We start from the raw sequence: 12,942 nt of genomic DNA, 5'->3' as shown, positions 1-12,942 counted from the left end.
AAAATTTGATCGAAGGATTAACATCTCAGATAGCTCGAAAGGCTCAACACCCTTGAGGCTAATATCGTCCAAGCCGTTTGTATGATATAGCCAGAAACAATTAAGAATATTTTAAAAAATAGCACTACCAAACAACTATCTGAGATGGTTTAAATATATTTATGTTTAAATTTTGGTAATCATATTTGCGAACAAACAGGCAGTTAATGCCAAATTTTAAAAAGGTGAACCCGTGCACTATTTAAATTGGGTCTAAAATATTTAAAGTGACGTCGCATTAGCTGAATATGTAAGACAAAATGAATCTAACTTTATTTATACGTACACAATGTGCAAAATGTAAGACTAAAAAATTCAACTTTCAGCTTCGATGTCCACCAACGTTCTGCTTTCTCACTTGTTTCTGCTTTTTCAATTGTTACTTTGTTTTCAACTTTATTTATACGTACTCGATATGCAAAATGTAAGATCAATATGCAAAATGTAAGACTAAAAAATTTAACTTTATTTATGTATATGTCCTCAATATGCAAAATGTAAGATTAAAAAATTCAACTTTCAGCTTCGATGTTCACCAACGTTCTATAGTAAATGAATAAATAGTCTTGTAGATACATCAACCACTGGACAACCTAGCGAGGTATATCTTTTTTCGTGCTTGTCTTTTCGAAAATATCCAGTCAACCCAAGGAAAGCCGGAACATCTCTTAGATTTTTCGGCAACGGAAAATTTTTTACAGCCTTTACTTTCTCTTGTCCAGGCCAGACATGCTCGTCTTCGACTTCGTGGCCTAGAAACGTTATTTTTGTTTTTAAAAATTGGCATTTTGACCATTTTATTTCTAAACCATACAGCAACCTCTTTCAAAACAACAACCCACAAAACCACGTTTGTCAATTCTGCAACGAAGAGACACTTTCTATCCAGCACATCGTTACAAATTGTGAAGCATTACATTTAAAAAGACAATCAATATCTAGCCACACAATAGAAGAACTTCTGTCCGAAGTAAACGCAGAAAACATTAAAAGTTTTATACACTTTATTTACAAAATTAATTTGTATTTTGAAATCTAAATTATACACGAATATTATTATATAAATACTTATGTTACGTAAAGCTGATAGCCTAGCCGCTAATGCTTTTTAATTCATTGTGATTGTAATTCATTACTTTTCCAAATTTTTAAATAAAAAAAAACTAAAACTTTTTAGAATCAAGCAGTTTATTTTTAATTAACTGTTTAATGATTATATAAATTGGGTCTAAAATGTTTAAAGTGACGTCGCATTAGCTGAGTTGTGCAGTGTTGCCAACCATTTGCTCCTCGCAATAAATTAATAAATTTAGTACTTTTTTATACCCAAAATGCGAAAATTTTTAAGTTTAGTGTTGTTTTTTTTTTTAATTTAAAGCTACCGAAACTATATTATAATTTAAAAAAACTGTATTATTAAACAAAAGAATGTTAAAAAAGATTACTCTGAGAAGATTTTAGTGTTAATGTTTGTTGGTTCTTATAAAATTTGATATTTTGAAAGTAAAAATTTATTTTTTTGTTCCTTTTAAGGTTATGTTAGAATATTAAATCTTCTTCTCTCAACTCTTCTTAACATTCAAAACCTTTTTACACATTTTAAAAAGCGTTTGAATTTATTGAACGCGAATTAAAGCCATAGAGGTTTAATCGTTTCTTCCGGTCCTCAATCCTTAGTGGGACATAGGACATCAACAGGTGCATTCATAGTAAAAATAAGCAACAAAATATCAGAAAATACTGAAGAAACCAAAACGAAATTTTTACAAAAAGAGTACCTTATCTTGTTACATAACCTGAAATATAGCAAAAAAGCCGTTCTCTTAACAAAACAGGTTCTCTTAAAAAATAACTCATAAATTAAATTGTACATACCCATAACACATTTATATAAAAAAAACGCACAGTTTAAAAGCAATTTGTCACGCATGCAAAGTTATTTATGGTAAGTAACTCAATAAAAATTTGGTATTTTATACCAAATAAAACTGAGTGAATTATTGAACTAATTTTTAAGAAATGTATATTTTACAAAATTATAAACATTACATTTTAATTAGAACAAATTAGAAAAATGTCATGAAGAAAGAACTAAAACTTCGAGACTAAATAACAAAAAAACAAATGCCAAATCAAGTTACGAAAATGGTAATCTGGCCATACTGGTGCTAATACGACGTCACTCATTGACAAATTTGCTGAGAGCAAAGTAACAGTACCACGATAGGCGCCATCTCATTACTCTTTCCATTATGATTAAAACATGGTGTCAGAGCAAACGGCCTCACGAAACAAAGAATAATTAATTAAAAGAGATTTATAAAAAAAACTTAAAATGTCCCGAGAAGACGTTAAAAAGGAGGTTGAGTTGCTGCAATGGAATGCATCTCAAACTTCTGGAATTTGTGCAGTGAAGAAGTAAAGATGGAACGTAGCAGCAAGGTGACTCAATGGCAAAGTTTAAGTTCTTCAAAAAACATTGGGAAATATATGTGTCGGCGAGTGGGTTAAATCACTACGAAGAAGAGTTAAAAAATCTACTGTCAACAATCGGGGGAAAAGTGCCTTCGAATGTTCTACCACTATCTGCGACTAACGGAAGAAAGCACGACTTCTACAGAGAACATTCTAGGAGCAATCGAAAGGTTCCTCATGCCAGCTATAAACAAACGACACCAGCGCGCACTGTTGAATCTAGCAAAGCAGAAGGATGGAGAGCCGATCGACGAGTATATTAATGGGTTCCGCGGCACACCATCAGAACGATTTAATGCTAGATAAAATCATTTATTCGGCTAAATCGAATGCATTACGTCAGCAGCTGTGAGCAAATGACGAAATTACATTAGAACAAGCCATAAATAAATGTAAATCAAAGGAATTGGCAGAGAAGCAAATTAAGGAAGTAGAAGAGAATAAGTCAGTTGATTAACAGAATGAAGTGCACGAAATACGGAACAAAAGGAAATCATGTAAACATATGTTAACAAAAAGAGATGAAGACGTCGACTGCAGTTACTACGGATCATTGCATGAAAGGAATAAGAAAAAATGCCCAGCGTTCGTTTAAAATTGCTGTAGAACTCGGAAACAGACGAGCAAGCGAGTGAACAAAATTCCAGAATAAGAAGAAAATAGTAGTAGCTATCGGGAAAGCAGTGACGAGTCCGTTTTGGAAATAAAGAGCAATAAAAATTGTTTCAAGTCAATAATGCTCATCAATGCGAGTTTAAAGAGACAGAAATACAAAGCTATAGAAACGGGGGCAACGATAAATGTGATAGGAAAAAAAAACCTTAAAGAAATTATGAATAACCGCAAACTGATTGCCAAGAGATCGTTCCATCGACTGCAAACACAAGAAAGAAAAGCATCGATTGAAGTTTGAAATCATATGCCATTGTTATCCGGAGAAGCGTGCGTAAAGATGTGATTTATAAGAAGGTGTAATGCAATAGAAGAGCCTCTCTGATGGCCGCCGTAGCTGAATGGGTTGGTGCGTGACTACCATTCGGAATTCACAGAGAGAACGTAAGTTCGAATCTCGATGAAATACCAAAATTAAGAAAAACATTTTTCTAATAGCGGTCGCCCTTCGGCGGACAATGGCAAACCTCCGAGAGTATTTCTGCCATGAAAAAGCTCCTCATAAAAATATCTGCCGTTCGGAGTCGGCTTGAAACTGTAGGCCCCTCCATTTGTGGAACAACATCAAGACGCACACCGCAAATAGGAGAAGGAGCTCAGCCAAACGCCCAGAAAGAGCGTACGCGCCAATTAAAAATATAATTATGCAAATATATATATATTGCAATAGAAAGTATGAAGGACGCTTATAATGGGAATTAAACGGGTTGTTAAGAATTTTTGTGACATTTTTCAAGGTTTAGGTGAATTTGATGGCGAAGTGAAGTTGCAAATCGATGACGACGTAGCGCCGGTTATAAATAGAGAACTCAAACAGAAACTAGACGAAATAAAAAAGTTGAAAGTTATTTGCAAAGAGAGCGAACACACGGATTGAGTGGGTTACATTTTATTTGTCAAAAGAAATACTAAGTGTCACATATGCCTAGACCCCGAAACAATCGACGAAATTTTATGTTTGGAAAGTATTCTCTACAGTTGATTAGCGTCAAGTGTAGCTAGATGAACCAAGTAGTAAGCTGTGCACATTTTTTACGCCATATGAGAGATATAGATTTTTGAGAAAACCTTTTAGCATAAAACCGGCAATGGAAATTTACCAAATGAAACAAAACGAACTTGTCCACGACCTGAAAGGAGTCGCAGTAATAACCGATGATATTTTGCTCTATGGGAAAGGTAAAACAATAGAAGAAGCCTTCAAAGATCACAGCAAGAACTTGCAAAATCTTTTTCAAAGACTGAGAGAAAAAAGAGGTTGTCTGTAAAGTCGGTTTAATGACGATAGTTTAACGTGACAACGTCATAAGAAAATACTGATGGAATGGTTGCATTTTTTCAAAAGAAAATTTTAATTTTATTAGTTTAATAGATATTTTGTATGGATATAGAGAAGAAGGTAAATGGAATCGCAATGAAATTGATCAAGTTACATTTACACAAACGTGAAAAATTACGAAACATTTATCAAATTCATGAAAGATATATTCAATTTCGATTGTGCATCAGATGTTAATAAGTCAACAACACTAAGAGGCACCATCACCGATTTGACTTTTTCAAGACACATTACACTCGCAACACTCCCTTTCATTTCCTACTTTTTTTATCATCGTCCTAATCTCAACAGAAATGGTTCATTACCATGCACACAAGAAGAAGGCATATGCAAATACAAATATGTGAATTTATATACATATGCGCATATACATACATAAATATGCTCACCAAGTAGGAGAGAGTCAGATGTCGAACGTTGCCGAACGCGGGGTCCGGTTGTGCCTCTTTGTCGTTCGTTCCGCGCTCTGGCTTGCAGTTCAAGAAAGGTAACGACGCATTTTTTGGTGCGTGTAGCCGGCTACATCAAATTATAAGACGTTATCACGTCAAAAAATTTTAAACTTAACAGAGAAGAAATGAATCTATGTAAAACCGAACTAAAATTTATCGTGTATATGCTGTCTAAAGATGGACTAAAAGCAGACAATGCAAAAATAGAAGCGGTCAAAAGCATGCCTACTCCAAAGGACCGTGAAAGCCTGAATGGCTATGGAAAACACAGCATCAAAAAGACTTTCAAAGATTATAGTCAGACATTACAATTGCTCCGGTTTTAAAATACTTCGATACCAACAAACCTGTCACAATACAAGCCGATGCATCTGATCATGCACTTGGAGCATGGTTAGTACAGGATAATCTACCAGTGGCATATGCTTTTTAACAAAAACACAGAAACTATGCTCCAATTAGAAAAGAGCTTCTTAACATAGTATTCGATCAGCAAATACTGCACCTGAGGGGATAGTCCACCGCGAACTACGGTGTAAAAACCGGCTCCAGAACAAACCGCAGAAGGGCCACTGTTTGAGTCAAAACGTCTGCGCAAGCCACCCACGTGATATGGCTATGAATGAGAAATTATGTGTGCATTCATTTTTAGTATCTATCTATTACTTTAAAATATTGCAAAGTTCTAATAAAAAAAAAAAAAACAAAAAAAAAAAAAACAAATTTTGAAGCAAAGGTAGAACTCAAAAGTATAGTAATTGTATTTATTGTATAGTATAGTATCTAAAGAAAAGCTAACACTGTAAATATAATCAAAATGTAATCACTTTGTAAATTTGTCATAGGAGAGGGGATGTTGTGTTGTGCGTGACTATTCGGAATTCACGGAGAGAACGTAGGTTCGAATCTCGGTGAAACACCAAAATTAAGAAAAACATTTTTCTAATAGCGGTCGCCCCTCGGCGGGCAATGGCAAACTTCCGAGTGTATTTCTGGCATGAAAAAGGTCCTCATAAAAATATCTGCCGTTCGAAATCGGCTTGAAACTGTAGGCCCCTACATTTGTGAGACAACATCTAGACACACACCACAAATAGGAGGAGGAGCTCAGTCAAACACCCAAAAAGGGTGTACGCGCCAATTATGTATAATATAAAAATAAAACGCCGAACACGCAAAATACTTGTTTTATTTGATGAATCGGTTTTTTTACTAAACTAAACTAAAAACTAAAATTGTGTTAGTGACATACGAAAATTAATACAATGCTACTTCGTTGGCGTCTGAAAAACGACAAATTTGACGAGTGTGTGAATATGTGTCAAATAATCGTGCAGATTTTGGCTAACGAATACACCCGTGACGTGGCAGCTGAAGTTCCCCTCACAATTTTGTATTTCACCATAGTTATTGGCCAGATCTAATAATCTATCCTTGTATAGAGAAGTCTCAATGAGAAGACTGCATGGAATTTTGAGGCGTACTCGTTTTACGCATGTTATATACCAGAGACACCTTTTCCACCATAAATAAACAGCAATATACTCAACTCCTCAAACAGCAGTTGAGTAAAATTCGTTGGTAATTACCAACAAAGAATGTTAACGCTGCACGTAGGTAGATTTTGCATAATTAGGCGGCCAAAAAGATTTTTGCAATAGAATACATTTTAAATGAAAAGAATTATTAAATATAAGTATTTTCTGTTAAAATACATTAATTTACGGCATTTACTTTTATTGGTAGGTACAAAAAATTTTTTTTAATGTACTTTACTAAAATGGTACAAAATTAAAGTTTTGGCTACTATCAAATAGGTCATTTATGTACAATACCTATCAAATAGGTCATTTATTTAAAGAATAAAAACACTTAACATATTATATTACATCACTTATTATCAAATTCAAAGTTACATAAATAATTAACACGAAAACTTATTTTAAATGAAAGATGTTTCTTCTGCTTCCGAGTCCGAGTCGTGCTGCTCACCACTATTATTTGGCTTAGCTGGAATAAGCATATTTATAGTTTCTTTTAAAAATGATTTCTCTGATTTTTTCTTAATCGATTTCATGCAGCTTAAGAGTGGGTCTGAAGTTAATAACAGTCTTTGATAGATGTCGCGATTGCACTCTTCTCTTGAAAACTTCCTAGCAAAATTTTGTCGGTACGACCGGAAATGTTTGTTGCGCGCTTCTGCTGCTTCTTCGGATAGCTGTAATTTTCATAGCCGTTTCAGGTGGATAGCATTCTTTTTTAGCTCTTAATAAAAGATCATAACAGGGATAATGACCTTTGTTTGTTGCCCTTACTATTTCGTATTGTCGCCTTGTGAGATCAGCCTCAACAAACATTTTGAGTGGAGGAATTGTCTCATTACTCTTAGAGTATGACTTTATGTATTTGCTAGCCCGTGTAGGTGAATAAGTTATGTCCTTAAGGACTTTAGAGGCATTTCTTTTTCCCTCAGTTTGTAAAATCACTTGCGCAGCATGAACAATCACCTCAGGATTTACCAAACTACGTATTTTCTTAGTTTTCCTTCTCTTGCTTCGATCACTCGATTCAGAAAACGATGTACATGGACGACCTTGGCGATAAGATGAATCCATTGGTATTTCAAAAGTCCCTTCTAACCATGAATGATTATTTTTAAGGAATACTTCTTTAGTTTTTCCTGCTCCTGACCATCTTTGTTTCATTTGTGATTTAAAATAGGAATATTTATGCTTTAAAGCTTTTTTACAATTTTCAGAAACTTTACAACACTCGAGAAGGTAATTTTCCAAAAAATCTAATTTTTTATCCAAGGTAGGTCAGTTTTGACCTTGCATCAGGTCAAATAAATATCTTCGCGTCACTACTTTCACACTAGAGGCGCTTGATGAACCTACGACAAAGAAAAACTTACTTTAAAAATAATGTGCTAATAACATAATTTTTTTAAGGTATTTCCTTTAAGTCTTTGATTAACTAGTTTTTGTTAATAGGCGGGAGTTGGCGGCTAATTATAACTTTATATAATTGTTTAAACTATGCACAAATTATGAAATTAAAGAATATTACAGGGACGAACAGGGAAAATAGTGATAAACCCCTTTAAAATATTTAATTTACAAAAATCTAACTCAAAAAACGTGATCTTTTATAAAGATTCTAATATATACAAAACAATCTTAAAATTGGTGACTACTACATAACAAATGAAGATACATACCTGGATTATTGATATCCATCACAATCACTGTGAAAATAAATTTGCAAAAATAAATATTGACTTTGTAAAAATGTATCACGGAAAACGCCGAGAATTATATATGCACACTGTGAATGACAATTGAAATCCAACTACCTGTAATTCGGCGCGTGCGCTATTCTGAGAGCTGAAATTAATGGGGTGGGTTTCTAAGAAGTGTCAGGTAACAATGTGCATCAATAGTTTGTTCTTAAGTTGATTTATTTTTTTTAACTTTTGGCCGCCTAATTATGCAATGTCTACGTCTGTGCGCTGTAGGCTAGGTACAAGTACAGGTAATATGTCAATTAATAATAGATATATCATATTTAACATTTTTTTAGTTACTTTTCGATTCATTTGAATTTTTTCATTTCATTTGCAAATCTTTCTTTATGTATTATTTCACATTTCATTTTTTATTCAGTCAAATGTAAAAATATCTTAAAAAAACAAGTACTTTAAGTTCAGTAGTGGCTGTTTGCAGCGTTATTAGAGAAAGCAAATAATGCAAAATATCCAAACTGTGTAATTGTTAAAACTGGCCTTAAACCAAATCAAATTAGTTCCTTCATATAGAAATACTTCATATAAGCACGCAAAAAACCAACGTGCATCTTTATATATGCATATAAACTTACGCACAGGCACGCAGCAGGATGACATATGTATGTGAATACAAATATGTACATAACAGCATACAAATTTCACGCACGGGTGTTTCCAGGAATACCTGTTCAGAATAGTGAAATGCGAATACCCCATATTCATATACAGGCATGCCGCCAAAGATGAGGCTTAACACACATTCTTCGAATGTGTGGGTTACGAACAAGAACGTCGAACGCTGGAGAATGCAGTTGGTCACATAACGGACGCAGGCACATAGGTATAGGAGGAAGATAGAATGCTACTCTGAAGGAATGCAAAACCGGCTCCAGAGTGGGCGACGGTTCCACACGAGGGGCAGTTTTTTAGTCTCCGGACATAGCTGCGACGGGAGCTTTGATGATGCACTAGGAAATGGCAAAAAAAAAAAACATCAAAGGTGGTGTCATTAGACCAACAACAATATTTGTACGTTTGATTGTCAAAGTATCAAATAACAAATCAGATTTACAGATGCTACCTTTAATAGATTCACCTTGCAAATATGTGAATTTATAACAGGGGTCAGCAAAGCTTATCGGCCTGTAACAATGGGCCTGTTGCGACCGTTGAGGCAATGAATTTGGCTGAGAGTATAATAGATTATGTGTTAAGTGTGTGGCGCCTTCCACTCAAATAACGAAAAATTTGTATGCGAAAAACTGCTATAACTTACTGTCGTACAAACACATGTAATTTAATGCAGCTCTATTCTCGCATTGCAAGCAAATCTTCATTTATACCAGTTGCTTCATCTGTTCGCCACTTGCTAACGCTTCGCGAAAAGAAGATTTCTTTTTTCTTCTTCATCGCCTGCGATATTCGCCGTCGGCTACAAAAATCTTGCCCAGAATATTTCTTTCAAAGCAAAGCTTCATCGGATATTGTCATCGTCTACGCTTCTGCGCCATACGTTAGGACGGGCATGATGAGAGCCTTGTAGAGTGTTCATCGAGAGAGGGCTTTACTACTCAATTGTTACTTTATTTTTCGGGATTTTGACAAGTCTGACGTCAGTTTCTTTTCAATACAAAACAAGCAAAAGGTGAAGAAAATACATATTTCTCAAAATTTAGTGAATGGCTTGGTAGTAATGTGATTTATGTGATGAATTATTTTATCTAAACAAATTAATGGAAACGAAGTGCTGTGTTTTAAATTGGGAAAGCACAAATTAATATAAAGCATTCAAATGCAGTTTATTTGCGGTTTTATGCGGAGGACGCGGTGGCAAGAAAGTATGTGTGTGTGTATATATAATTTTTTCCATAGCTTTCGCCTACTCCTATTCTTCACAAACAAGAAAATCTCCTCCTCTTTGCTTATTTATTCATGGGCTATTGCGACACAGTGAATTCGGAACGCACAACCATGTATTCTACCACCCTGGTGCGAGTGATTGTAGATTACTAGGTGTGGTCAATAACTATAGTGAAAAACTAAATTCGAAGGGAAACTTCGGCTGCCTCGTAACGGGGGTGATTTGCCGGTTGAGTTCTGCACAATCATTTCAACTATATTCATGCACTCAACATTAGCGTAGGCTTTATTGATTTTATGTTTTTCATATACCACTAATATAATCTTATCGGCTGCACAATAATATCACACATATTCACACACTCGTCAAATCTGTCGGTGTTCTGACAGCAATGAAGTGACACTGTTAATTTTTTTCGTATATCACTAATACATTCTTAGTTTTTTCGTAAACAACCCTATTTATAACACTTACTATGTACGTCAGCTTATCCGCTGACTCTGCCAAATTCGCTGAGAGCTAGCTAACGGTCTGATATTGGCCACACCCAAAAATTAGAGAAACAATATTGCGCCCATCAGAGAGAGTTACATTACACTCAAGAATGATAGAAAGAAGATTGCGCCCATCAGAGCGTACGTGACGTCACGTTTGCAGAGTTGTGCAGTATTGCCAACCATTTCCTCTTCGCAATAAATTTAGTGCTTTTTTATACCGAAAATGCGACAATTTTTAAGTTTGATGTTTGTTTCTTTTTGTTTTTAATTTAAAGCTACCGAGACTTTAGGTTGAAAAAAAAAACTGTATTATTATACAAAAGAAGTTTAAAAAAGGTCACTCTGAGAAGATTTTAGTGCTAATGAAAATTTTTTACTCTTATAAAATTTGATAATTTCAAAGTGCAAATTTAATTTTTGGCTCCATTTAAGGCTATGCAAAAATATTAAATGCCCCTCTCTCAACTCTTCTTAAGATTGAAAACCTTTTTACACATTTTAAAAAGCCTTTGAATTTATTGAATGCGAATTGAAACCATAGAGGTGTAATCGTTTCTTCCGGTCATCAATCCTTAGTGAGACATAGAGCATCAAGAGGTGTATTCATAGTAAAAATAAGCAACAAAATACCAGAAAATACTAAAGAAACCATACGGACATTTTTACAAAAAGAGTACCTTATCTAGTTACATAACCTCAAATATAGCAAATAAGTCGTTCCCTTAACAAAAGAGCCTCACTTGACAAAAATAACTTATAAACTAAATTGTACATAAACATAACACATTTATTTAAAAAAAACGCACATTCTACAGACAATTTGTCACGCTTACAAAGTTCTTACTTAACACAATAAAAATTTCGTGTTTTATTTTCTTTAAATGGGCATTTAGTGCGTTTTTATATCCAAAGCTAGGCAACTCTGCAGTAGCGAGAGAGAGATTTGACTGCCGAAAGCAGAAGAACACCAACAACACCGGCAATCGCGGGCAATGCCACCAGATGTTAAAAAAAAGTAAAGCTAAATAAAACTGAGTGAATTATTTAAATAATTATTAAAAAATGTATATTTTACAAAATTATAAACATGACATTTTAATTAGAACAGCTAGAAAAATGTCACGAAGAAAGAACTAAAACTCCGGGACAAAAAATAATAAAAATAACAAAAAAAAATGCTAAATCAAGTTACGAAAATGGTAATCTGGCCATACTGGCGCTAAAATCACGTAACTAGTTGTCAAATTCGCTGAGCGCAAAGTAACGGGACCACGATGGGCGCCATCTCATTATTCTTTGCATCATGCATTACACTAGCATAGTTGTGTAGTGCTGCCATCCTTTTTACTCTTCGAAACAAATTTCGTGATTTTTTATACCCAAAATGCGGAAATTTTTGAGTTTGGAGTTTGTAAGCTAAAAAACAAACAACAATTAAAAAAAAACGCTAAATCGGCCACTCTGAGAGATTTTAGTGCTATTTGTTGATTTTTCTAAAATTTGATCTAAATCTCTCAGTTATTCTTAACATTTAAAACTTTTTATAAATTTTAAAAGCTCTTTGAATTTACTGAATACTAACTAAATCCACAAAGTTGTAAAAATACCAGATAATACTGAACAAACCATAACGACCTTTGAAAAAAAGGACTATCTTATCGGCCTTTTTGAAAGAAAATAACATAATAACATAAGTTTGTACATAACCAGAACATATTATATTTATTTTAAAAACCACACATAGTAAAGACGATTTGTCACGCATACAAAGTTCTTTAAGTAATTCAATAAAAATTTGATATTTGCTTTTCTTTAAATGGACATTTTTTTATTTATATCCGAAACTAGCAAGCCCGGCGAACTCCTTTTCACCACCAGATGGCTTCGTTTTTTGTAACATTTCGTTTGGGGATTACAAGATGAAGAAAAATTATTTTTTTTGTTTTATATTTGAAAAGCAAAAATTTTATTTCATTTCACAGCAGTAATGAATTCATTTCGATTACAAAAATGAAGTCTAATTTAGTTGAGCTTCTCTAAGTATGTGAATTGGCCGAAAGCCTCTTAGACTCTTAGATCCGCTCTGGGTGTTGTCCAGAGACGTTGGTCACTTAGAAGTCGGTTCCTTCAGTGTCGAAGAGAATATGATTCCTGACATTATTCTCTACTTTGCTCTGGTAGCCCACTTTAAAGCGACCCTTTGGTCAGGCGTGAGATAGTACGGAATCCCGTTAAGCCTCTCCACAATCTTGAGTGCAGCGCCTTGTTCCCGCTATGCCTTTTAGGGAATGCCTCTCATAAAGGTTTAGCAGTAACAGAGG

This window comes from Anastrepha obliqua, chromosome 2 (genome assembly GCF_027943255.1).
Source record: "Anastrepha obliqua isolate idAnaObli1 chromosome 2, idAnaObli1_1.0, whole genome shotgun sequence".
NCBI lineage: Eukaryota > Metazoa > Arthropoda > Insecta > Diptera > Tephritidae > Anastrepha > Anastrepha obliqua.
This window is presented reverse-complemented; position numbering follows the sequence as displayed.